We start from the raw sequence: 26,103 nt of genomic DNA on the forward strand, positions 1-26,103 counted from the left end.
ATAAGTTCAGCGATTCTATATTATACAAACGAAAATAATATTGAATTTCAAGTGAAACAAGTAGCAAGCACCTAGTAACATATCCAAAACTTCCGAAAAACGATAAGGTATAAAAATAATTATTAATGAAAAAAAGAAATTTGTGAAGGGAAGTGAAATCACTATTAGTAGACTAAAAATAGTTAAGTTGACAGGGGAGGTAATTAAGTTCTGTTTCTTACGTCATGTGATGAACGTAATTCAAAATGTTGGACAAAATTTATTCCCCACATAAACTTTATCAAAAACAGTTTTTCGTTAATAATTATTTTCTATATTATATCATTTTCGTAAGTTTTGGATATGTTACTATTTACGACATAGCAATTACGTAGGCACCATTTGCTTTTACTTAAAATTCAATATTTTTTCGTTTGTATAATATAGAAGCACCGAAAGTTCTTTGGTAGTCACAGTTCGGCCAGCAAATATCTTCAGCGATAAATGGACTAAGCTGGGATGTCCTATGGACAGGGACAGAAAAGAGAGAGAGAGAGAGAGAGAGAGAGAGAGAGAGAGAGAGAGAGAGAGAGAGAGGGGGGGTTCTTCGATGCTTGGAGAGTTCTCTCTGCTCATTGACCATGATTCCCAAAGTGGCTAAAGAAGTTCCTATGGAAACAAATGGAATCAGTGTGATCTGCCAACTGATTGGCCAGTGTATGACTGAATCGTATTGATTTGCGAGAGAAAATTAATCTGTATTTTATTTGTGACCGCTACAATGACTATTTCAGATAAACAAATAGCACAAATACCAGATCTTTGCCTGAAAGTGGAATAATATCTAATTGTCGTCTGCTTTAAGTTAATATCTAGTGGAGAGATGAAGTGTATAATCTTTTTATCTAATATAAATATTAAAATGTTGATACAAATAAACTAATATTAATTTTATTCGTGACATTCACCAAAGAGATCGGCCATATTTTAAAATAATTGTGTTTGAAATTTTTCTCTTAAATTTTATTTACTGCGAACCTGTTTTTCTGTTCGCCATCTTGAATTTTAAGTTCAACTTGCGAGTCATACACATCGTTTTCTTTATAAAAACAGATAAAATCAGTCGAAAACAAATTATAAAACAAAACGTAAGTTTTACTACATGAATTTAGTATCTTTTACATTGCATTTGCAGAAGACGTTAAAAATGTAAGGGAGATAACTGTATTTACTAAGCGAATAATCGTAATACAAATGCTGAAGTTGCTGAACACAGTTGTCGATTGCGTTTTGCGTTGTTTTATTGGCGCTGTTTTACAATTTGTCATTGTGCAGAGGGAGACAACTCTCGTTTACTAAAAGATTCTTTCATTTTTTCATTTCATAATTTAGGACGCTCGATCTATTTTTTTAAAATTAAATCAAAACATAAAAAAAAAAGGAAAAGAAAGCTACGACGAATTTTTTTAAATCTAACAAAGATAACATTAATAATACAAAATGTAGTCCTTACGCGGCTATTGGGAGAATCGTTTCACGGCGCTAAAACCCACAATGTTTCATTAAGTGAAAGCATTTAAAAAAAGAAGCTGCTGCAACTTTTTTTTCTACATTTTTTTACGACTACTTTTTTTTTTTTATTATTAAAAGGAAATGTTATGGTAAATTAAGAAAAAAAACCCCCCCAAAAATCTAGTCTTTAACCTTAATAAATACAAATAATATGAAACTCTTCAAATAAAAAAAGGGTGAAACTTTTAAAGCTGCAGCGGTGCAGCGCAGCGATAGGTGTATCAGAATTTTTGGAGAATTTTTGACACCCCTAACACGAAACTGCGAATAAAATAAAATAAAATAAAATAAAAACTCCTAATTTCTCTTTTAAAAGTGGGTTGCTTATTTTCTTTATGGAATATACTTCCAAAATAAACTATTAAAGTTGTTTAAAAAAATAATAGAAATATTATTTTTTATTTAAAAAAAAACAAAAACAGTATTTACAAAGTGCCGGTGCGCCTTATGCAGCCATTTTTTTTTCACGTAAGGAATTCAATTGAGTTTTACGAGTTAATTTTTTTTCATTTTTTTCACTTTAAAAATCTATCAAAATTTTTCTATTCATTCAATTTTTACGATATTTTCAGGTTCAATATGAAATTTTATGCTCTTTCCAATAAACCGAATATAATATTTTAAACAAACGTTTTTTTTTTAATTCACCCCCCCCCCATTTTGAAATGTCTATTAAAATTTTAATAATTAATTTATGTACCAAAGTTTTATATATCACAAATTGAAGATAAAAGATCAATAAATAATATATTGTAAATTAAAACAACAAAAAGAAGTGTTAAACTTTTTTTTTTAAACATGTTGATTTTTTTTTTAATTGGAAGCCTATGTTCTGCTTATATTGTCCAGTAAGTAATGGACGATGACGACAATTTTTTCTATTTCATTCAATGTTTTCTTTTTTTAGATATTTAAAAAAAAATTCACTCGATAAAGAAGAATGAAAATATAATAAATCAAAAATTTATGTATTTCTTTGAGAAAAGAAAAAAAAAGTTCCTCAAGTGTTTTTTTTTTTAAGGCAAAAACTTATTAGTAAAATTTAACTAGTTTTCAGTTATGGAGGCATAAATTTCTTCACACGCAAGGCTAGATGCCTAACGCGAACATGTGGTTTTTATGTCCTTCTGTTCATCCGCAGTTCAAAACAAAATGAATCACCAGTTCGACATTTGGCTAATCACTGACAGATGCTTACGTAATGGTGGGGTTTTCAAATACTTGTTTAAAAAATTATTTTATTTAAAAAATACATGAAGTTTAAAATATAAATATGGATAAATTCTTTACAATGAAGAATGGAACTACCCATTTAATAGTATTTTTTAGAGGTAAGTGATTTTTTGGCATTTATATATACATATATTTATCGAAGCAAGTCAGAATATGTTGATTTTCTTTAAATCTTTTTTAAAGAAAACCGATTAAAAAAGCAAATATTGCATAATTTGCTATTAAACCTGTTATTTAAAAAAAATTTTGGTCTTTGCTCCTTTTGAAAATATTATTATAGATTTAATAGTATTTTTTAGAGGTAAGTAATTTTTGGGCATTTATATATACATATATTTATCGAAGCCAGTCAGAATATGTTGGTTTTCTTTAAATCTTTTTTAAAGAAAACCGATTAAAAAAAAACAAATATTGCATAATTTGCTATTAAACCTGTTATTTTTTTAAAATTTTGGTCTTTGCTCCTTTAATTGAAAAAAAAAAATTAGGGTTTGAATTACATTTTTCAAATAGTTATAAGCTTCGAAAGATAGTAAGTTGAATTATTAAAGTTCTTATCACGCATTTTTAATGGCCGCTTCTGATACATTTTTTTTTACTGTAACAAATCTTATAATATTAATAACACCAGCATCTAGTTTTTAACATTACGAAAAATGAAAATTCGACGATAGTAGTAGAGGAATTGTAATTTTTATTAAAAGAAAAAAAAATTGCGACTTATTATTTATGTTAAAAACTAAATGTTGGTGTTATTAATTTTATAAGCTTTGTTTCGGGTTAAAAAAAAAAAGAAGCCGCTGTAGCCCTTTTTTTTTCATATTTTCATCCTTGTTTCATTAAAAAGTTTTGTTTCAAAATTTCCTTTCATCACATTTTCGAGATGTTAAAGAGTAATTTTTCATAACATTTACTTTTGTAAAAAAAAAACATAAGAGGGGTGATGGTTACATTGGACGAGTCCATTCATCGGGGGATAAAAGAACTAACATGAGCAAAACATGGCAATAGTATTCGCGTCAAAGGGGTAGGAGGATGGTAGGAGGTAATTAAAACCTAGAAGCATGTGTTCTTTTTACTTTTTCTAGCTAGTCGAAGTTTAGTTATCATGGCGACTAAACCAGGCGTTTTACATGCCCCGGAAAATATTACTGTTACTAGACCTGGTTGAGGGGTAGCTAAAACAGTATTTATTTTTTGCAACCCTGACGTTTGCCTGCTCGCCTTGGAGTGTCGCTCTTTGGCCCATTTTTTTTTCCGACACTTTTTAATTAAAAAAAATTGTGGTAAAAATTGTAGAAAAAAGTTGGCGCAGCTTCTTTATTAAATGTTTTCATTGAATGGAAATATCGTTTGTTTGTTGGTTTTAGTGTAATAAATTATGCTATGAAAACAAAAGCGATTCTCTTTAGGCGCGTAAAGACTACATTTTGTTTTATTAATGTTATCAACTTTGTTTACAGTTCCTCTACATTTTCATTTTTTGTAATGTTAAAAGCTAGATATTGGTGTTATTTATGTTATAAGATTTGTTATAGTAACAAAAACAAAAAAAGTGGCCACAGCTTTAATAGTTTCATCCTTGTTTAATTAAAGAGTTTCATTCTTTGTATTTTTTAAGGTTAAAGACTAATTTTTTATGTTAAGGTATGTTATAGTAAGGTTTTTACCTTACCATAATAGTTACTTTTTAATTGAAAAAAAAAAGACGTAGTTTCTTTCTTTTATGTTTTCATCTAATGAAAATTATGATATGAAAATAAACGATTCTCTTAAAAGTCACGTAAAGACTACATTTTGTGTTATTAATTTTGTCAACTTTGTTACATTAAAAAACAAATTGTCGCAGCTTTTTTTTAAAAAATGTTTTGATTTAATAAAAAAATATTGTTAGATCGAGCGCTCCAATTTATGAGATGAAAAAAATGAACGAATCTCAGTAAACGAGAGTTGTCTCCCTTAGCACAATGACAAATTGTAAAAGAGTGCCGTTGTATTTTTAATTCTGACTCCAAAATAAGGAAAATAACAACTCTTTTATTGTTTACCTAAAAATGTTTAAATTTTAAATGACGTAAACAGAGTTTTTCATTGTTTAAGGTTTAAAGTAAAATAATAATAATAATAATAATAATAATAATAATAATAATACGACTTCCGGAAAAAAATGTAATTTAAACCGCAGAAGTACCATACTTTAATTTAATAATTTAAAAAAAAGAGCCCATAAAAATATAATTGGATACAACACACTTTGCAAAAAGAGTAACTGTGGCAATTATTGGGTTGGATTCTAGTAATATTTTGTTTAATTTTCGACTTCCGGAAAAAAATGTAATTTAAACCGCAGAAGTACCATACTTTAATTTAATAATTTTAAAAAAAGAGCCCATAAAAATATAATTGGATACAACACACTTTGCAAAAAGAGTAACTGTGGCAATTATTGGGTTGGATTCTAGTAATATTTTGTTTAATTTTCGACTTCCGGAAAAAAATGTAATTTAAACCGCAGAAGTACCATACTTTAATTTAACAATTTTAAAAAAAGAGCCCATAAAAATATAATTGGATACAACACACTTTGCAAAAAGAGTAACTGTGGCAATTATTGGGTTGGATTCTAGTAATATTTTGTTTAATTTTCGACTGGGAGCAATTATCACCACTCCTTAAATAACCATTTCATGTGGGCCATGTATTTCTTGATCAACCGTAAGACTTCAAAAAAGTGGTCAAAAAGTCAAATATATAATAAATAAATGTTACCAAAGGCAACATAAGTTACTCTTTTCTCCAGTTGGGTAGGTTTTTAGCGTTTTTACTAAAATGTAAAATGTGTGTTCGGTTTGAAAAACAAGCGTTTTCAAAGACCATGAGAAAAATATCCGCATAACAAATACATTGTGACCACTTTTTCTTGTGGTTGTGTACCCTTCGAACTTGCTTGTTTTTTAAGCCGATTAAACATTTTACATTTTAGTCAAAACTCTAAAAACCTACCAAGTTGGGGGTAGAAGAGTAACTTATCTAATCTTTGGTAACATTTATTTGTTATATATTTGATGTTTTCACCACTTTTTCAAAGGACTGTGGACAGTAAAACATACCCGAAAAATCTGTTAAATTGTGTACACCTTCAACATCCCAAATTTTTTCCATTATTATGAGTATTCACTTAGTAAATGTATTTATATTCCTGGCATTTTTAAGTATTCATCCAAATACGTTTTTCGTTTTTAGTTTTGTTTTTCTTACGTGTTTGCTGTAATTTCAATTCTTTCAAAAAATTGAACATCCCTTACAGCTGCTATAGGATGAAATAGACACCTGCAACCTATGGTATTAGTGGTTCTATATTATTTGACCCATGACATGTTGGAGGTCACCAAAACTATTATATGAATGAATTTTTTCCTTTTTGTTTATGTTGTCGCTTTTTGTATTGAATCTGCCACCTAACTTTTGTGTCCCTGGTTTTAATTGGTCAATTGAATAAGGATCTAAGATTTATTTTATGTCCCTGGTTTTTATTGGTCGAGTAAGGATCTTAGATTTTTCCCCTACTTCAAGGAGTTATTTACTATTTTTTCACTAGGGCATTTCATTCTTTGGTCTGGTAAGAAAAAAATTGTACATTGCAGGACTTTTTGAGCCAGCCACCAGAGTTATGGTCATGGTTGCAAAATCCACCCTTGATTAGTTGTGTCGGCCCTTTCCAACTAGTTCGCCACCTCCTGAACACTGTCTGACCAAGCGCAGCAATCCAAGGCTGCTTCTGTTATAAGTGCAAGCCATTTGCGGTTTCAGAGACAAACCCGGTAAAGGTGAGAGCCTAAAATAAGTTCAGCATCCTGCTTCACTGTCTTGAACCAGGTTTTGAGTTGGCCACCGTGACGTTTCTTCCAGCCTGGTGATAATGCTGGGTTAATAACTTCATGGATGAAATCACCTGCATGTCCTTGAAAGGTGTGGCTGAACAAACGAAGATGTTTGGAAAAAAGAATTTTTTGGACTGACTGGATTTTGCATCGAATTGTATTGTTTGATAAAAATTGTTGTCAGCAGACATGGAAGATGTAGCATAGACAGTGATGGTTGGATACATCCAGTTTGCAAAAGTCAAGTCTCACAGCCAAAAAGGAGAAGGGTGTGAACAAGGGTCTGGTAGATTCTGATTTTGGTGTTCAGCCTTATTTCATTTTGAGACCAGAGCTGTAATCACAGCTGACAGAAGGCAGTGTGAGCATTTTTGCCTTTCAATAATAACAAGGGTTTGTCTGGCATTACTCAAATAAGCCAACCAAATTGAAAAAGAGGATCGCCTACTCTAAATATTGTAAAAAAGAAACCAGTGTATTTTTATTAGTTAAAATTGGAATAATATTAATTACAGATTACTTCTTACAGTGAGTTATCTGCCCTTTATTTTTTGTTGACATTTTGTTACAATAATTGTTCACCCTTATTATCTATGTATTTAGAAATGATACTAATTACTTGATTCACAGACACTTCGAGTTATCTGCCCTTATTTATTGTTGACATTCAAGTACAATTATTTTTCACCTTTATTATATCTGTCAAAAGCAACAATTACTGATTATTTAGAACCAATGTAATAAACTGCAACATGCTCACTCATTTTTTATATTGATGTATTTATGTGTTCTTTAATACAGTTTGAAACAAAACACTTATTTTCATAATACAGTTTTAAAATACATTTTACTAATTTTAAAACAAAAATATATTTAGAAAACAAAAACTGAAAAAAAAATGAATGTTTCTTTAGGAAAAAAAGCGAAATAAGTTGTAAACTATTATGCAGTCACACATTTTTTATATTAATCCATATTCTTTATTACAGTTCCAAACCACATTATCATTGTAGTGGAGTCCGGAAAGGTGAAAGTAGGAAATATGACAACTGGTGAGAATACGAAGAACATTCATATCCAGAACAGGGTTTGTGGTACAGGAAGATTAGTAAGTCTGTGGGAAGTCGTCTCTGTTTTGACATCCGGATAGCTCTCATTGAGCGGTCTATACTTGCTGCTTATATAGCTAATGGATAAGTCCATCTTAGTGATTATAAGGGTGTGTATGTCCCTAAAACAATTATGCAAAAGAGTTTAAAACAAAAATATATATTTTACAAACAAAACAAAAAAACGTGAATTTTTGATAATTTATTTTGGCTTCTGCAAAAAAGTGAAATATGGAAAAAAATGTGAAAAAAATAAATATGCTAGAAAATATAGAAAATATTTCAAATTAAAAAGAGAACTTGAAATCTAATACTGGAGAAAAAAGACATTCCTGTGAAGAATCGTATTCTTCTGTTTGGTATATTAACTGTGAAGAACAAACCAAGCCAAAGGAAAACTACATTCTTCAAAACAACATAATTTTCTCATCTTTTTCTTATAAATCATTTATAATGCAGCATATCCTATCAAGTTAACAATTTTTCTTTTGTGTGTAAATCAAATATGTTGAATCATATGCAAACACAGGGGGAAGACAAGCCACATTCTTGTGAAGTATGTGGTTCATCTTTCACACGGCAGGCAAATCTGTTGCATCATATGCAAAAACATATGCGAGAAAAAGCACATTCTTGTGAAATATGTGGTTCTTCTTTCATATATAAATCATATTTATTGCGTCATATGAAAATACATTCAGGTGACAAGCCGCATTCTTGTGAAATATGTGGTTCTTCTTTTACATTTAAGTCATATTTATTGCGTCATATGCAAACACATACAGGTGACAAGCCACATTCTTGTGAAGTATGTGGTTCTTCTTTCACACGGAGATCGACTTTATTGCAGCATATTCGAAAGCATAGTGGTGAGGGAACATATTCTTGTAAAATATGCGGGTCTTCCTTCACACAGAAGTCAGATTTGTCAACTCATATACGAACACATACGGGAGAAAAACCACATTCTTGTGAAGTGTGTGACTCTTCGTTTACACATAAGACATCTTTATTGCAGCACATACGAACACACACAGGAGAAAAACCATATAATTGTGAAGTATGTGGTCATTCATTCATACAAAAGGCAAATTTGGTGCAACATATGCGAAATCATACAGGAGAGAAACCATACTCGTGTGAAATATGTGGTTCGAGTTTTAAATCGAAGTCAAATTTGGTGTATCATGTGCGAAACCATATGGGAGAAAAACCACATTCTTGTGAAATATGTGGTTTTTCATTTATACGAAAGTCGGCTTTGTTGCGTCATATTCGAACACATACGGGACAAAAACCACATACTTGAGAAGTATGTGGTTCTTTTGCACAGAAGTCACTTTTGTTCGATCATACACGGACACATTTCCAAGTTTAAACAAAATTGTATTGCATATCTTTTTTGTAAAATGTCCTCACGTCTCGATTGCATTTTTGAAATTTACTAGTTATGATGATTAGGTTTTAGTAGGGTGTATTTCAATTCCATGTACTCTAATCTTCACATTTCATTTTATCTCAGTTAGTTTTCAAAAATCAAAGGGTTCCTTTCTGAGGTTAAACTTTTTTTACATAGATATCCGACAGTTCAGATACAGTTGTAGCGTTGATATGCACACATGCAGCCAGTGAAAAACTCATCAAATGCTTGAACACATGCATCCATTGGCAATGCACCAAATTAGATTAGACAGCATGTGGGAAAAGTCAGGTACTTGACACGTGCATCGGTCAGGAGGTGCACCCTAAAGGTCAAAGATAACCCAAGCATACTGCCGAGTAATGCAATAGATGTATCAGTCAGCCAAAGGGGGAACAACGACAAGAGGCTCTGATCACTCATCTTTACCATTCTGCTCTTCTCAGTTCTCCAGCTAAGCGCACAAACTTTTATGACATTGTGACGACGACCAGAAATAAAGCCTATATTTTTTAATACAAACGAGTTGGCAATGCATCAAACAATAGTGTAAAACTGTCAGCTTATACAGCATGGGGGAAGAATCAGCTACTTGACACATGCATTGGTCAGGAGGTGCACCCTAGAGGTCAGAGATAACCCAAGCATACTGCTGGGTAATGAGATAGATGCGCCAATCAATCGAAGGGTGAATAATGGCAAGAGTGTCAGTGCTAAGCACACAAATTTTATGACATGGTAACAATGACCAGAAATAAAGCCTATATTTTTTAATACAAACGAGTTGAACACGAATTTATCTAATTTTTTTATTTTGTTTTAACCAATGATGGAGTATTCTATCGGATTCCACAATCTCAGACATTTCTAAACTAATAATCTTTAAGATTATAACTGTACCCATGAGTCTAATTGCATATCGTTTTTTCTAAAGTGTCTTCACGTCCAGATTGCATTTTTGAAATTTACCAGTTATGATAATTAGACTTTAGTAGAGTGTATATCAATTCCTACTGTACTACTACTTATTTAGACTTGAAATCATAAAAATTGGTCAGTTATCTCATAACATGTGTAGTAGTAACTAAATTGTTAAGAGTTTACAACAATTTTACATGGCTACAAAAATGTCTGGAAATGTATTAAAGGCAGCTCATCAGTATCCTTTCATGTATTATATCCTTTCGTTTTCCTCAACCTTCAAAACTCAATTCTAGTCACATTTTCTTTTAATATTTCAATCAATAATACATTAACAAAAATGTTTTAAAAAGCATACCTAATTTTCTCCATGTCTTACAAAACTGACCTCATACAAAAACAGGTTTATGCAGTACACATTAATGAAATTTGTCTTTTTAATAAAAGCGCATTTCACAGAGTCTTCAACAACTATTTTTGCTGCAGATATTGGCGTAGTAAATTCCAGTAAATTCAACAGTTGGAAATCAACACATTTTACATAGACCTTTGTTACAGCCAACAGTTCATGTACAATTCTTCTCAAGTATTCAGTTAGTAAATAATAAAGAACACGAATTTATTTAATTAAAAAAAAGTTTTTTATTATTTTCTTTTAACTAACGATGGAGTAGCCTCTTGGGTTCTACAATCTCAGACATTTTTAAACTAATAATCTTTTAAGATTATAACCGTGTCCATAAGTGCAATTATTTGTGTCAATCTTGCACTTTTTTCCCTAAAAGAAGAGATTCCATTGGAAGAGGCCAACACTCTTCAACTCGAATCAGTGGTATTTCCACCAAGACAATGCACCAACCCACAACTATATCCTTGTCACAGACTATTTGACTAAGATGGGCTCTGAGACAATTCCTCACTTTTCCCTATAGTTCAGATCTTGCTTCCTGTGACTTTCGGTTATTCTCTAAGTTCAAATTATGTTTGTTTTTGTATTTAATAAAATCATTGGTACTTGTGCATCTTTGCTACTGTGTTAATGTTATTATTTTGAAAGCCCTTCTTAACATGAAGGAGGGTGTTTTATAAGTATTTTGTGTTTCACCCTAACAATAAAAAAATATATCGTTAAACTTGAATTTAACCTGAAAAAAAAACTATTTAAAAATAGCACGGTATCAAAAAATGCATAAGCACCAAATCATTTAATAAAAAATTTTGTACCTAATAAAAATCAATTAATAAAAAATATTCTGTTTTCTAATATTGTTTAACTTTAATTTTCTTACGTCAATTTCAATATTGCTTCATTTTAATTTTAAAATTCTTTGACAATAATTACGTCAATTTCAATAGCCAATCAAATTACATTATTACAAGCGGTGTAGTCTATAAATATAAAAGCGAAAATGTGTGTATGTATGTATGTTTGTGTGTTTGTATGTCTCGCAAAAACTTTCGACATGGGTCATGGATTTTCGCTAGATCGGTATCATTTTAAACTTCCAACCTTCGCCCGACAAATATCGAAAAAATTGACCAAAAATATTAATTTTTTCACCCTAAAATCATCAGTTTTCTACAGGGGGAGGGGGTCAGCAAAAACCGTCCTTTCATCATGATTCCGCTTCTATGCATGCGTCATACGACGTCGTAACTTGATTTACTTTAAATATTTGAAAAACTGACACAATTTCGTAGGCGTTGTCTTAGCTCAGTTGCTTAGAGTGCGGCTTCATTACCTAAAGGTGTTGGGTTCGAATCGTGGTGTGAGATGTCTTTTTTTTTTGGATTTTTTAAATTTTAATATTGAAGCAGGGTTATTTAAGCCATTTTTCATGTAACGTTTGTTTTTCTGTTTCGCATTTGCCTTACATTAGTTTTTTTTACTTCGCTTATTCTTAGGTTTTCATTAAAACCGCCCACCCCACTGACTACACACACCCAAAAACACCCGGGCAACAACGGGTACCCTCCACTTTTTCGATTTTGTAAATTTTAATATTGAAACAGGGTTATTTTAGCCATTTTTCATGTGTTTTTTTGGGGGGGTTATTTTACAGATTTTTTAAAGAAGTTTTGACGTTCGTTTTTCTGTTTTTTTTTTTTTTGGTTTTGTTTTTCCGATTTTTACATTTAACATCGTTCGTCGTTTGTCTTACGTTAGTCTTTTTGTGTTTTTTTTCGATTTTTTAAAAAAGTTTTAACTTTTTTTTATATAATATTTAATTTTATTTAATATTTAAAAATATTTACTTCGCTTATTCTTATGTTTTGATTCCCCCCACCACCACCGCCTGAGCACACACACCTCTAAACACCCGGGTAACACCGGGTACCGCACACTAGTTTTGAATATGTCCCAGTATTTTTCTCATATTTTGGTTTATCAAAACTTCAAGAGGGCCAAACAAGGTTGCTATTTAGTTGCCGATTTTTAGGTGCCGACATACATGTGTTTAAACAAAAATCAATTAATTTTAACAAAATTTTCGATACTTATTTACATTTGGATCAAATTACATTTTAATCAAATTATATTTAAGATGCAGATTTCATTAAAGAATATGAGGTAACAATTTTTGTATGTACCTTCTCCGTAGTTCATTTTATAAAATCTAAACGAATTATATTACAATTAATCGAAATTTCAATCTATATATATATATATATAAGCCAAAATGTGTGTTAGTGTGCGTGTGTGTGTGTGTGTTTGTTTGTATGTCTCGCAAAAACTTTCCACACAGGCGACGGATTTTCGCCAGATCGGTATCATTTTGAAGCTTGAACCTTCAGACGACAAATATCGAAAAATTGGCTAAAAATATTAATTCCTTCGCCCTCAATGGGTCGCTTTTCTACAGGGAGGGGTAGCAAAAAAATCTTCATTTTCCTTTTCTACTACTACTACTACTACTACTACTACTACTACGACTATAGGTAGTAAATAAAAAAACGCAAGAATTTATTTTTGCTTGTTTTATATGACTAAAGCATCGTAATTTGTAACAATAAAAAAAATAATAAAATAATTTTACAGGAATATTACGAAAAAAGCCCATAAAGTCTGTATTATTTAATTCGACATAACATGAAGAAAAGTGAATTTCTCGAACTACTGATATTACCATTGAACTAAGCATTGTTTATTTAATATTTTCAAACAAAAAATGATAACAGCAAGAATATTTCTACTTTTTTTTTTAATTACAGATTTCGCATAATTTTTATATGCAAGATTTTAATAATTTCCTTGCTCACAAGAATATGAAACTTTCGGCATAATATAATTTTTTTATAATCTCAAACAATAATAATTAAAAATATTCATTTAAAATGTAAGAAATTCTCTTACTCGTTTTTGCCTTTGGCAGAATGAAGAGACACAGAAAAGCAACAAAGGCTCACCTTAAATCCAAGAATATTTTTATTTACAAGAAGGTAAAAATGAGTCTGTATTGCAAAAGAGTGCCCTCTTTAGCTTCAGCCAAATGGTGGGTAGTTCATGCCTTGAAAGGCGAAGGTAGTTTTCTTCTTGTGGAATATGCTGGTAGAATCGGCCGCTCGTAGAAATGGTTGAGGGTTCTCGAAATCCTTCCAGATTGGTCAATACGAACAACGCACATTGCGATCGATGTTCATAAAATAATATGCCCCCTTGCGGGCAATGATAATGAAGTAATTAATCCATAGAAAATTTAGCCTCAGGCTTGTATCCGCATTCAAGTGAGCGGAGATAATAAATGGGATAGAACCCTACCTTAGTTCATTAGGCATGGAGCGAGATAACGCGCTTCGGCTTTTCTCGACGCCAAATTGAAATCTGTTTTTTTGAAACACAATATTCCCGCCAAATTCTGAATCCTCCACAGCAACTGAACAATGCAATATCATTGGTCGAAATAACTGCGTGATTGGAAAATCCAACGGTTATCGCCCTTGCATTCTGAAATTTCTAACACACTGCCAAAGGAAGGAAGAGAAAGAAATGGATACTCATTTCTTTCTTTTTTATCGGGAAATTAAGGATTGTCGCCAATTTGGACAAGTTATTACAATGAAATTCTGTCCCAAAGGACTTAATATTACCACAATAATAGCAATTAAATTCAATGTGTGTCTGTTGTCAATCTGAACTTATAACGATCTCTCTATGGCAAACAGAGAATTTATTAGTAATAAAAGGAATGACTCTACTGATGAGTCTATAAAGGAATATACAATTATTAACTTGTTGTTTGGTCCGCACAATCCGGACACACCCAATCTTCAACGGTAACTTGTTGGTCGACCCCGGCACAACTAAAATGGTATCACTCATTGCACGAGTCGCAACACACCATAGGCATTGTTCCGTCGTTGGCGACTGAACATGTAGGGCAAAAGAAGGGGCCTCCTTCTTCCGCAAATTCTGCTAATGCAGGTTCAGGATTATGTTTTATCTCTAAAGGATAAATATTTTTTAAGGAATGAATTTGGACACACCCGTCTTTCAGCACTGAGGCTGAACGAACTCTGTTGTCCTTTCCGACCAATAATTTTACTACCTTACCCAACCCTTATTAGGAGCTTTGATAAGAACAATTTCACCCTCTGATATTTTAGAGGTTTCATTTTCTGTAATGTGGGCGTCTACTTCTCTAATTGAGAGCAAGTAGTCATTATGCCAGATACGTTTAAATTTACTGACAAATTCATCCCTCATTTCAAGGGAATGTAAGAGCGAATTTCTATTTGGAGGTTCTGGACAAGGGTCCTCTGAACCGCTAAGATTGATAAGCAGGCGGGGATGATATCCTGTCTTCAAAAAATGGTTGGGAGTCAACCCATCAAGGCCTCTATCAGACTTTTGAACATCTGAAAGGGCGGTTAGGAACTCGAAATAACCGACCCTCCTCCTACCCAACAACTTGGAAAGATACTGTTTCACAGTTTTAATTAATCGCTCCCATACTCCACCATGCCATGCAGAGTACAGGGGAATTGTATAATGAACAATAGTAGTGGATTTGAAATGTTCTATAAATTCATCAGACACAAATATGTCTGATAATATAATACCCGACGCTATGAAAGATTTAGCATTGTCGGAATACATATGAGTTGGTACACCAAATAAGTTGGTGAACCTAACGAACGCTAGCGAGAAAGATCTTGCGCTCATGTCCGGTACCAATTCCAAGTGTATGGCACGTAAACTCATGCAAGTAAACAGTAGGATGTACATTTTGACATCCTCATTATTGTTTTTGACAAAAAAATGTCCAGTAAAATCCACCCCTACACATTTGAAGGGCAGGACAAAATTTACTCTATCAGAAGGCAGTTGAGACACAGAGGGTGCTTTGTACGGTAGAGAATTAATTCTCTTACATATAACACAGTCACGGAGAACCGACTTCACCGCCTGTCTCCCTTGGGGGATCCAAAAACCCGATAGCTTCACCTTGCTAAGGGTTGAATTTGCTCCCATATGACAACAATTCTGGTGAGCTTCAATAATGACCAATTTGGTCAGGTGGGTATTTTTTCCTAACAATATAGGAAATTTCACTTCATATGGAAAAACCTCGGAGTTCTGAATACGTCCTTGAATCCGTATCAGTCCCTCCCTATCTAGGAATAACCCAAGGGCCGTAACTCTTGATGGAGCAGCTCTATTAGAGGGTTGTTGCAAATAAGCAAGTTCTGTGAGAAAGGCTTCCCTTTATAAATGAGAGAAGAGCAACAATTTAGCTCTCTTGACGGTGTCAGTCTTTCGGTGACGTAATTTATCACCGAATCTCACAACTTTTTCTAAGACATTAATAGCCTTAGTTAATGAGGAAAAATCAGATATTTTAATTGGCAAGTGATTCTCATTAGAAGCAGTTTCATCCGAGAACATACATGTTACCATCTTTCTGTTAACATTGTTAAGACAAGGCAAGGGGGACGTGGGCCAGCTGATTTCAACTTGATTAAGCCAATCTGGTCCGCAGGTCCAAAATTTGAAAAAATGTTTGAACTTAGAGGCAGTAATACCTCTGGTTAAAAGATCAGCCGGATTATCCAACGAAGGAACATATCTAAATTTAAGGTTTATCCCATATTTAAGTTTAATGTTTTCAATGAACTTATTAATGTCGATTTTCTACAAATATATTTTTTCTCGCAGCCTTCCCATTCAAAATCCATGACAGGGCTACTTGTGCATCAGACACGACAAAAAGGGATTTGATATTGATGGGCGCTAGAGCACCCAAAACTTGTGGAATAACTTTAAACGCTAGAAATATAGCTAATAATTCCAAAACAGGTAGTGATTTTCCCTTGATGGGTGCCACTTTTTCCTTGGCGAATATCAAGGAACACTGAGCACCTTGTTTCGCATACACGGAAAACCCATAAGCGTGCTTAGAAGCATCGCTAAAGCAAATAATTTCAACAGGGGATTCCGCTAGGAGAATACATCTAGGAAATTCAAAGTCCCCTATACAATTCAGCTCGTTGGCATGTGCTTGCCACGTGGCCTTAACTTCTTCAGGGATTTGTTGATCCCAAGACAACTCCCTTTTCCACAGTTGACTAATAATAATCTTCCCCTGCACGGTGACAGGAAGAAGTATAGATAATGGATCATATAGACTTGAGACTTGAGATAATATCTTGCGTTTCGTATTGGCATTGCCATCTATTACAGATGGAGCGAGTTTAAGGGTATCTCTTTCAACAGAATATTGATACCCCAGCACATTTTCAAAGGTGGGGGAAGGATACGAGATAGTACCGTCTTCCATCATTTTATTTTGTATGCTCGTTCAATTGGAGTTGCAGGATTGGAGTTCAACCCCCGCTTCTCCGAGTCTGTCGCGGACTTTATTATACACATGGGTTAGAGTATCTCGGTCACTATTAGTAGTAACTAAGTTGTCGACATAGAAATTATTGGAAATCGAATGTGAAGCTAAATCGGCTTCATATTTTTTGGCATGATGCTTAAGTATAAAGTTAATATAAAAGGGCTGGCATTGAACCCAAATATAATAGTATTAAATCGGTAGGCGCACAATTTGCCATCTACCTTGAGGAAAAAAATAAAATCTATTTTTATCTTCAATAGATTTTAACCTGATCTGTAAAAAGCTTTGCGCAAATCGCCCAAAAGCACATATTTTTCTTTTCAGAAAGCTAGTAGAATATCTAGCAACAATGCAGTCATGTTAACACCCGAATAAGCAGCATCGTTAATCGAAACGCTACCTTTACGTTTCAACGAACAATTGAAAACAGGGCGGATTTTTGTAGTTATTCCCAAACCTTCTTTAATTACTGGCCAATGGGGAATCCATTTATAATTCTCATAAGTTCCATGGGGAAGGGAGAAAGGTTCGATAATTCCGCAGTCTTCGTATTCTTTGAAGACCTGTATATAATCGTTATACAGTCCTTTTCCTTCCAAGGACTGGGCCACCCTATGCATTATTCGCAGTGAAGGCACATAATTGGATTCCACCTTCAGAAGCTTGTCATGCTCCCAAGGCAGCTCGACGTAATATTTTCCTTCCTTGAGAACTATAACCTCATTGAAGGCATTTATTTTTTCCTTATCAATTGTAATGAAAAATAAAGACCTTTTAAGATATTAGAAAGGCTTTATTCAACATAAAATTCAGCGGTTACAACAACATGGTCGGTAACGAACGACTAAGCTGGGAAAAGGCGCCAATTTCGTTCTATTTGTAAACATCTGGTGCGCATGCGCACTAGCGCTCTAAACTCACAACACTCTCCACCACATTTTATTTATATTTCGGGTTGCAGGTGATCTTCCTTCCCCTTTTTGTTGCTTCTGGAAGAAATTTAAAAACGCCCTTCTTCGAGTCAGACTGTTGCTGCTGCTCTTCTATTTCTAAACACTTTGTTTTGTCTACTGAAGAGAAAGATTCTCCATTTGGTGAGGTATTATTCTTTGGGGTCTCCTATTGATCAATCAACTCTGGTTCGCGGATGTTTGATGGAGTAGTAGAATCTGGTGATGTACCATGATCAGGGGAGACAAGAGATTCCAAGTTTGTAGAGGAGGGGTCAGTGACAGGAGTGGGGGCTAGGTCTTCTGTTGAGACTGTTGACTGACGGCCGTCAGCGAAAAGAATTCTGGCAAAATTGGGAGTTGCAGATATTATATCTACTGGTTCCACTAGGGGATCTGACTTGTGTTGGCGGACAAACTTCCTAAGGAGGACCGGTCCTCCTTGCAGCCACTCGGGTAAGGTATATCCGATGCCCGACCTTCTGGAAAAGTTAAACATTCTCTCGTGTGGGGTTGAGTTAGTTGCTGTACAAAGTAGCGATCGAATAGAGTGCAAAGCTATGTCGATTACTTCATGCCAGTGACGTTCGTCCAATTGCCTGGTTTTGAGTGCAAGTTTGATCGTTTTCCAAATTGTGCCATTTACTCTCTCGCATTGTCCATTGCCTATTGGATGGTATGGAGTTGAGTGGGTAATCACAACTCCATGTTGCCAGAGAAACTCTTTTAGTTCACATGAAATAAACTGACTTCCTCGATCACTATGGATGGAATCTGGGCAGCCAAAAAAGGTAAATAAATTCTGGAGACAATTTATAACAGTTTTTGTTGATATGTCCTGACATGGATAGACAAAAGGATAGCGTGAATATTCATCTACAATCACGAGTAGGTATTTGAGATTATTCGTAGATGGTTTCGGTCCCATGAAATCTATTGAAAGATGTTCAAAGGGGGATTGAGAATGGATTAATCGACCTGATGGAGGTTTGAAGAACCTTGGTTTTAGTTCAGCACATATTTGACATTCAGCGCAGGTGCGCTTAGCATCTTCTATGGAGAATGGTAGATTCTTCTGCCTCACAAAGTGATAGAGTCTCGCTACTCCAGGATGACAGAGTGCTGCGTGCAGGTCCTTTAGTGATAATGAGCGTGAAGCAGAGCATGATCGAGAAAGGATATCTGCAGAGTTATTAAGAGAACCTGGTCTATATACTATCTCATAGGAATAGTTTGAAAGTTCAAGTCTCCACCGAAGCAGCTTATCGTTTTTAATACGATTTGGTGTCTGCGTGTTGAACATAAATGATGCAGCCTGTTGGTCAGTAATAATGGTAAAGTGTCGACCGAGTAAGAGATCACGCCATTTACGCACAGATTCTACAATGGCTGCCGATTCACGTTCCACTGCTGAATGTCGACGCTCTGACTGCGTTAGGGTTCTGGAAAAATATGCTACTGGACGTCCATTCTGGGAAAGGCAGGCTGCTAATGCTGTCGCAGATGCATCAGTTTCTATCGTAAAAGGAACTTCATCCTCAATGGCTGCAACCGAAGCCTTGCAAATTTCATCTTTCATGGCTTGAAATTGATTTTTGAGTTTCTCAGTGATAGGAAAGGACGTAATGTTTAATAAAGGTGAAATCCGATCTGAGAAATTCTCTATCCATGGTGAATAGTATGAGAAGAGACCTAGAGCCCGCCTGAGTGACTTACTGCAGTTCGGAATCGGTAATTCTTTTAGTGGTGTAAGTCTGTCTGGATCAGGACTGATTGTTCCATTTTCCAATAAGTGCCCTAGAAACTTTAGTTTGGTTATACCATATTCACATTTTACAGGGTTTAGTTGCAAGTTAAGACGGTTGATAACCTTTCTAAAAGCTTCCATATTTTCGTTTAATTCTTTATTAGTTTTTCCTCCGATGACAATGTCATCAATGTAGGCAAATGTACCTTGGAGTCATGTTCTTGAATCAGATTATGCATAATACGTTGAAACACAGCTACTGAGTTCGTTAGCCCAAAAGGTAACCTAGAAAACTCGTATAGTCCTCCGTCAGCTTCAAATGCTGTATAAATTCTCTCGTCTCTTCGTATAAGGCATTGATAATAGGTCCAACTTATTGAAAATTTTGTACTGTGATAGTTGGCGTATGATATCCGAAATTTTGGGAAGCGGAAAAGCATCCAAAAGTGTAAACCGATTTATAGTTGCAGAATAGTCAACGACCATGCGACGCTTATGTCTTTCATTTCTAGTTACTAGTACTTGGGCTCTCCATGGGGAATTCGATTTGATTATGATACTTTCTTTTAATAATTTTTGTATCTCATTCCGGATAAATTCGCAGTCCGATGCTGAGTAGTTTCTGCTTTTTGTTGCGATGGGTTTACAATTCTTTGCTAAATTAGCAAAAAGAGACGGTGGCTCGATTTTCATCTGAGTGACGTTACAAATCTGTAAAGATGGTATCTTTCCGTTATAACGGAATTCCACCCGGTTATGCAATTGCATGAACTCTTGTCCTAGTATAATTGGAGCACACAAGTTGGGAAGGATAGATAGACGCATATTAGTGTAAATTTGTCCATTAACAGCGATGGACGCAACACAGTGTCCTAAGGTTTTGCTCGTGAGATTCGAGGAAGCCATGCTTACCGTATCATTAGAAGGTAATATACTAAGACCGAGTGATCTCACGATGTTCATTCGTATAAAGTTATGAGTGCTTCCACTGTCTACCATAGCTTTCAAACAGGTACTATTAATTGTTGCATTTACTACAGAATATTGTGTGCATGGAGTGCATTGTGATGACGCAGTGAGGGCAATATATGCAGAACTAGTCCTGGTATTATAAGTTGTTTGTTTTATTTTAGATCGGCAGACTTTAGAGAAGTGGCCCCTCTTTCCACATTTAAGGCAGTCAGCATTCCGAGCTGGGCAAATATTTCGAGAATGATTTTCTCGTCCACAGAATTGGCATCTGGCGAAGTGAGTCGCCTGATTATTTCTGGAAACAGCAGCACATTCATTAGTTAGTTCCAAACTAGAGTTATTTTCAGATTCATCTGCATGAATAGATGCCTTTGCTACAATTGATGTGTCATAAGCTGCTGCATTATGTTGGGCCATTTCTAGACTTCGTGCAGTTTCTACGGCATGATCTAGGTTAATTTCAAAACTTTCAAGTAATCTCTGCCTAATAGTTGAGGAAGTGAGACCTGTGATAAAAGCGTCACGTATCGCTAGCTCTGCATGTTGAGAGGAAGTAACATCTTTAAATTTACAATCCTTAGAAAGATTCTTTAGTTTTAGGAGAAACTGATCAATAGATTCACCTTGATTTTGTTTCCTAGTGGCGAGAAGGTGACGAGCAAACACAGAATTTACCGGTTTTACATAGGTTGCTTGAAGGAAGCTAATAGCCCTCTCGAATGTTGAACAGTGAGATATAAGAGAATAGACCTTCAGTGAGATGAAATTAATCAGAATACTTACCTTATTCGGAGGATTTTGAGGATGAGCGACTGTGAGAGAGTCGATGCAGTTGATGAGGGTACGATACCAATGATTCCATTCGTCAGCGGTTGTATCTGACGATCCTTCGAATTTACCAGGTCTCAGTATAGCATCCATTGTTGCTGTTAATTTTTAATTTTATGTTGAATAAATTGTAATGAAAAATAAAGACCTTTTAAGATATTAGAAAGGTTTTATTCAACATAAAATTCGGCAGGTACAACAACATGGTCGGTAACGAACGACTAAGCTGGGAAAAGGCGCCAATTTCGTTCTATTTGTAAATATCTGGTGCGCATGCGCACTAGCGCTCTAAACTCACAACATTAACCCTTATCCTCGAGTGGCATCAGGGCCTTGATAAGTGGGGATTCCTGTGTAAAAAATTTAATAAATTAACGCGGTTGTACTGTTTGAAATTTTGTAGGATACCGTATCACTAGCAAGATTAAACGTGAAAAAATATTGTAAAGTATGTTTTGTGATCGGGATTTCTGTTAGGATCCGATATAAGAGTGGTCTTAGCAATTACAGTGAGTGCAGGTTCTGTCACACAGAAATCGAGAGCGTGAGTCACCTGATATCCAACTATTATATGATGCAAAAGAATGGTGTGTATATATCTCCACTGGATGATTTGAAAAAAGTTGAGTATTGAATTTAGCAGCAAATCCTAGGAACATATACCACAACAGTCGAAAATAAATCATACACCGTCCATTATGACAATCCAATTTCTAGAGCCATGTAGCTAGAAAACGGAGCCATAAAACCCATGGTATTTTGACTATGTTAATAATTTTATTTTTAATACAAAGTTTTTATTCTGGTTTTAATCTTTAAAACCACCAGAAAGATAACACAACTTTTATGCCGAGGCCACAGCATAATTTACTTTTATCTCCAAGTGTAAACACATCTCAATAAAACGTCTCTTTTATATCAAGTATTCATGCCTTATTTTCTAAATAACTTTTTAGCTTTTTACTATCGTTGCGTTTTTAAAAAAATGTTTATTGGTTCAAGATTTTTAAATATGCGAGGTGTTTAATAAGCAATGCCTCTGACTTTCCACTCGCTGTCTCCTGAAAGAAAATAACTCAAGTAGACTATGCAGCCTGACAATTAAGTTATAAACCCCATAGACAGTAAGTAAAAATTCGTCGTCATTTGCTTGCCTTTTTTCCCCCAAATTATATTATCAAATAAAACTTTTAACTATAATGTTTGTATTATACGATGGAATTAAATTCTGAATACATTTTTTTCAACAACACAATTTACAGTTGAATGTAACAGTTTAAAAAATCTATTTGTGATGAACGGTTTTTTTTTCTCTTCCTTTCATTCGGTATTCCCGCCGTTATGTGGTCAGTGAGAGTGTGGGAGGAGAGGTTTCAGCAGCGGGGAGCTAGTTCTGCTTGTCCCAGTCTTGTATACCGGGTAACGGTTTCAGTCTGGCGAATCAGGGTGTTTTTTCCATCAATTAATAATCACTATGTAAAAGTCATTTCTTCATCGATTGGCCAGTGGCCACATTACGCAATCATGTAATTTTCCAACGACGAGTTCCTCTTGCCGAGCCAGTTCCGGTCCTTGACCCCAAAGGTCATCCTAGTCTTCAGTAAACCCAAAACATTTTCCCAATTCGATTCATCGACAAACAAGTGTTTCGTTAGTGAATTATTATTATTTGAATGTTATTATCGTTCCAAAAACAGATCGGTTGAATTTTGGATTTCCCTTCTTTTTACTTGAGTCATCAACCAGTAAGGCCGGCTAGAATTGCCCGGCTTCCTTCTATATCAATAAACGTTCGAAGCAAGTTTTTCTTTATTACTGTCAGGTTCACTCTATCAATTACATGAACCTATTATGCTTCAGTTTTGAGTAAATTAAATGAATATTTAAAAATAAAGAGATGAGACAAGGTAAGCAAATGTATCTTATCACTGCAAGATAACAAACCGATCCACAAAACTCAGTATTTCCGATCAGAAGGACAGGCGTCTGGCTATGAAATTCTTACCCGTCCCCCTTATTTCATTACCTTTACCTCTCTAAATTTCACCTCTTGAAGTTCTTGTTTTTTAAGGAAAGCGTTTTGCAGGTGATGCAGATTGACTTCCGAATTAGCAGATGTTCTAAAAAGACTATCTCCAGGAATGCATTAATCGATACAAGAAATGCGTAACTCTGTGATGTTCTTATGTAGAAAAAGACATAGCTGTGCCAAGTTTTGTTGCCCTACTGATATGAAAAGTTCGTCAGGTACATTACTCTCATAATATCAGTTTTATATTTTTTGGAACATTTTTGGTGGACAGTTTCTTCCAAATCAAAGGTGGAACAAGATCAGCAAATGTATAATCTCTTAGTGAGATAACACTCCAATTCACAATACTTATTATTCCAGATTAGAAGCATGGAAAAATTATGGGATTCTTTTATACATCCAGTAGATGACGCAATTCTCTACCTATATAAGAGCCAGGTACGTCCAAGGATGGAGTATTGCTGTCACATCTGGGCAGGAGATACTAGGAAGACTTTATCCTGTCTTGACAGAGTTCAGAATAGACTTTGTAGCCTAGTGGGGAATATCCTTTTCTCTTCCCTGCAACCTCTTTCTCACAGAAGAGACGTTGCGAGCTTTTCTCTGTTTTATCGTTATTTTCATGGCAAGTGTTTGTCTGAGCACCAATCTATATTCCTCCGCGCCAAACACTCAAAAGAAACCCTCGTTTGGTTGTAAACATTATCAATAATTTTCCTCACTCTTTATCTCTGCCTAAACCTAAATGTAGATTTCATGAACAAAGCTTCTTTCTAAGAACCGAACACCTGTGGAACTCTCTTCTGTTTACCTGCTTTCCAGCTGACTACGATATGGCCGTCTTCAAGTCCAATGTAAACAAGTTCTTGATGAGCCGTTCCCCTTAAGTAATCCAATTTACCAATTTACACTTCTAACGATTACTATGATATTGTCCTTTTGACCACTGTACACTCTTTAACCCTTGCCCTCGAGTGGCATCTGGGCCTTGATAAGTGGTGATTCATTTGTAAAAAAAACGGCAACTAGCTATATTAGCATTCTTCACCCTCCTACTGCCTCTAACCTTGATCCCTCTTTCTTTTCTTGAAAAACCATGAAATTGTTTTTGAAAGGAAAGCGTTTTCCAGATCATGCAGCTTAATTCTTCAAAGCTGTCTCTTGAGATGCCTTAAACCAGGGGTCGCATACTCAGTCAATTATGCAAGTCTTATCGTAGTAAAAATAAAGATAATAATAATAGATCGCGAGTTGGACAAGGGTCATGTGGTAAAATCAGAAGAACTCTCCCATCAACATCCGTTGATTATCTCCCTTTTCCTACTTCCTGTACAGCCCACTTGAGCAGTTACTCCACTCTTTGCTTTATTCTGTTCTCGTTGGTCTCTCTTTTCATTACAATTTATTGAACTATATCCTCTCCTCACTATGGAGAAATATTTAAAGCCAGAACGGCTACATCTAGATCCCAGCCAACCCGACGCCGCAGATATCTGGACACATTGGAAAAAATCGTTTGCCATCTTTCTCGACGTTGCCGGTGAAAGTCAACAAACTCCTCTGACTGACAGGCTTAAATTCAGCCTCCTCGTTAATCTCGTCTCTCCAACTATTTTCAAGAATATTTCTGACGTGGACTGTTTCAATTCCGCGATGGACATACTGGACACCATTTTTATTCAGCCTAAAAATAGCATCTTTTGTAGACATCTTTTGGCCACTCGCCGTCAACAAACGGACGAAAGCATCGACCAATATTTACAGTCGTTAAAAACCCTTGCCAAGGATTGTGAATTTCGTGCCGTCTCGGAGACGCAAGCGAGAGATGAATACGTTCGAGACGCATTTATAAATGGAATGTCATCGAACTATATTCGACAAAGACTTTTAGAGAATGGGTCGCTGGACTTAAAAGCCGCTTACAACCAGGCACTCGTTATGGAAACGGCTCAGAAACAATTAGCGTCCTATTCTCGAACGAATGCCGTAAGCGCGTCTACCCGAGCCGAAGAAACAAACATCACCGCAACCGCACCCTCCACACCCGAACGGATAGTAGCCGCTGTCGCATGCTGTTACTTCTGTGGAAGAGGGAAGCACAACAGATCTGAGTGTCCCGCGCGAAACGCCTTCTGTAAGAACTGTAATAAAAAAGGGCATTTCGCACGTGTTTGCAAATCGTCCGCCGTTGTCGCCGCAGCCGCTGCTACCAACCCCGGTAAGTCTATTATCGCTTCTCTCTCTACTCATAATTTTTCGGAAAGCCTGTCTCGTTCGACATTATGTGGGAGAATAAGGGGTAAAACGGTAAAAATACTCATAGACACTGGTAGCACTGAAAACTTTATACACCCGGACCAAGTTAAGAAGCTGGGGCTCGCTATCTCGCCAAGTACTGAACGAATCTTCATGGCTAGCAGTTCCCATTCATCCAGTACCTTAGGACATTGTATAGCATCCCTCCGTTTGAAAGATAGAGAATACCATAAGGTGAGGCTTTCTGTTATGCCAGACTTGTGCTGCGATGTCATTCTCGGGCATGATTTTCTATGTCGACTTTCTTCATTAGAAATACCTTTTGGGGGATCACTTACTCCCCTTACTGTGTGTGGACTTA

The 26,103-nt window shown here is 35.0% G+C and overlaps 1 long non-coding RNA gene across 1 annotated transcript; it reads left to right on the forward strand.

The window, feature by feature from the left end:
• Window positions 1-1,036: 1,036 nt before the first annotated feature.
• LOC145246080 (uncharacterized) lies at window positions 1,037-11,379 on the forward strand. Its single transcript, XR_013863072.1, has 2 exons — window positions 1,037-1,127; window positions 7,655-11,379. It is a non-coding gene; the product is annotated as an uncharacterized LOC145246080 (long non-coding RNA).
• Window positions 11,380-26,103: the final 14,724 nt, after the last annotated feature.

The sequence above is a fragment of the Euprymna scolopes genome, chromosome 23, assembly GCF_053919585.1.
Source record: "Euprymna scolopes isolate OS-2025 chromosome 23, ASM5391958v1, whole genome shotgun sequence".
Classification (NCBI taxonomy): Eukaryota; Metazoa; Mollusca; class Cephalopoda; order Sepiida; family Sepiolidae; genus Euprymna; species Euprymna scolopes.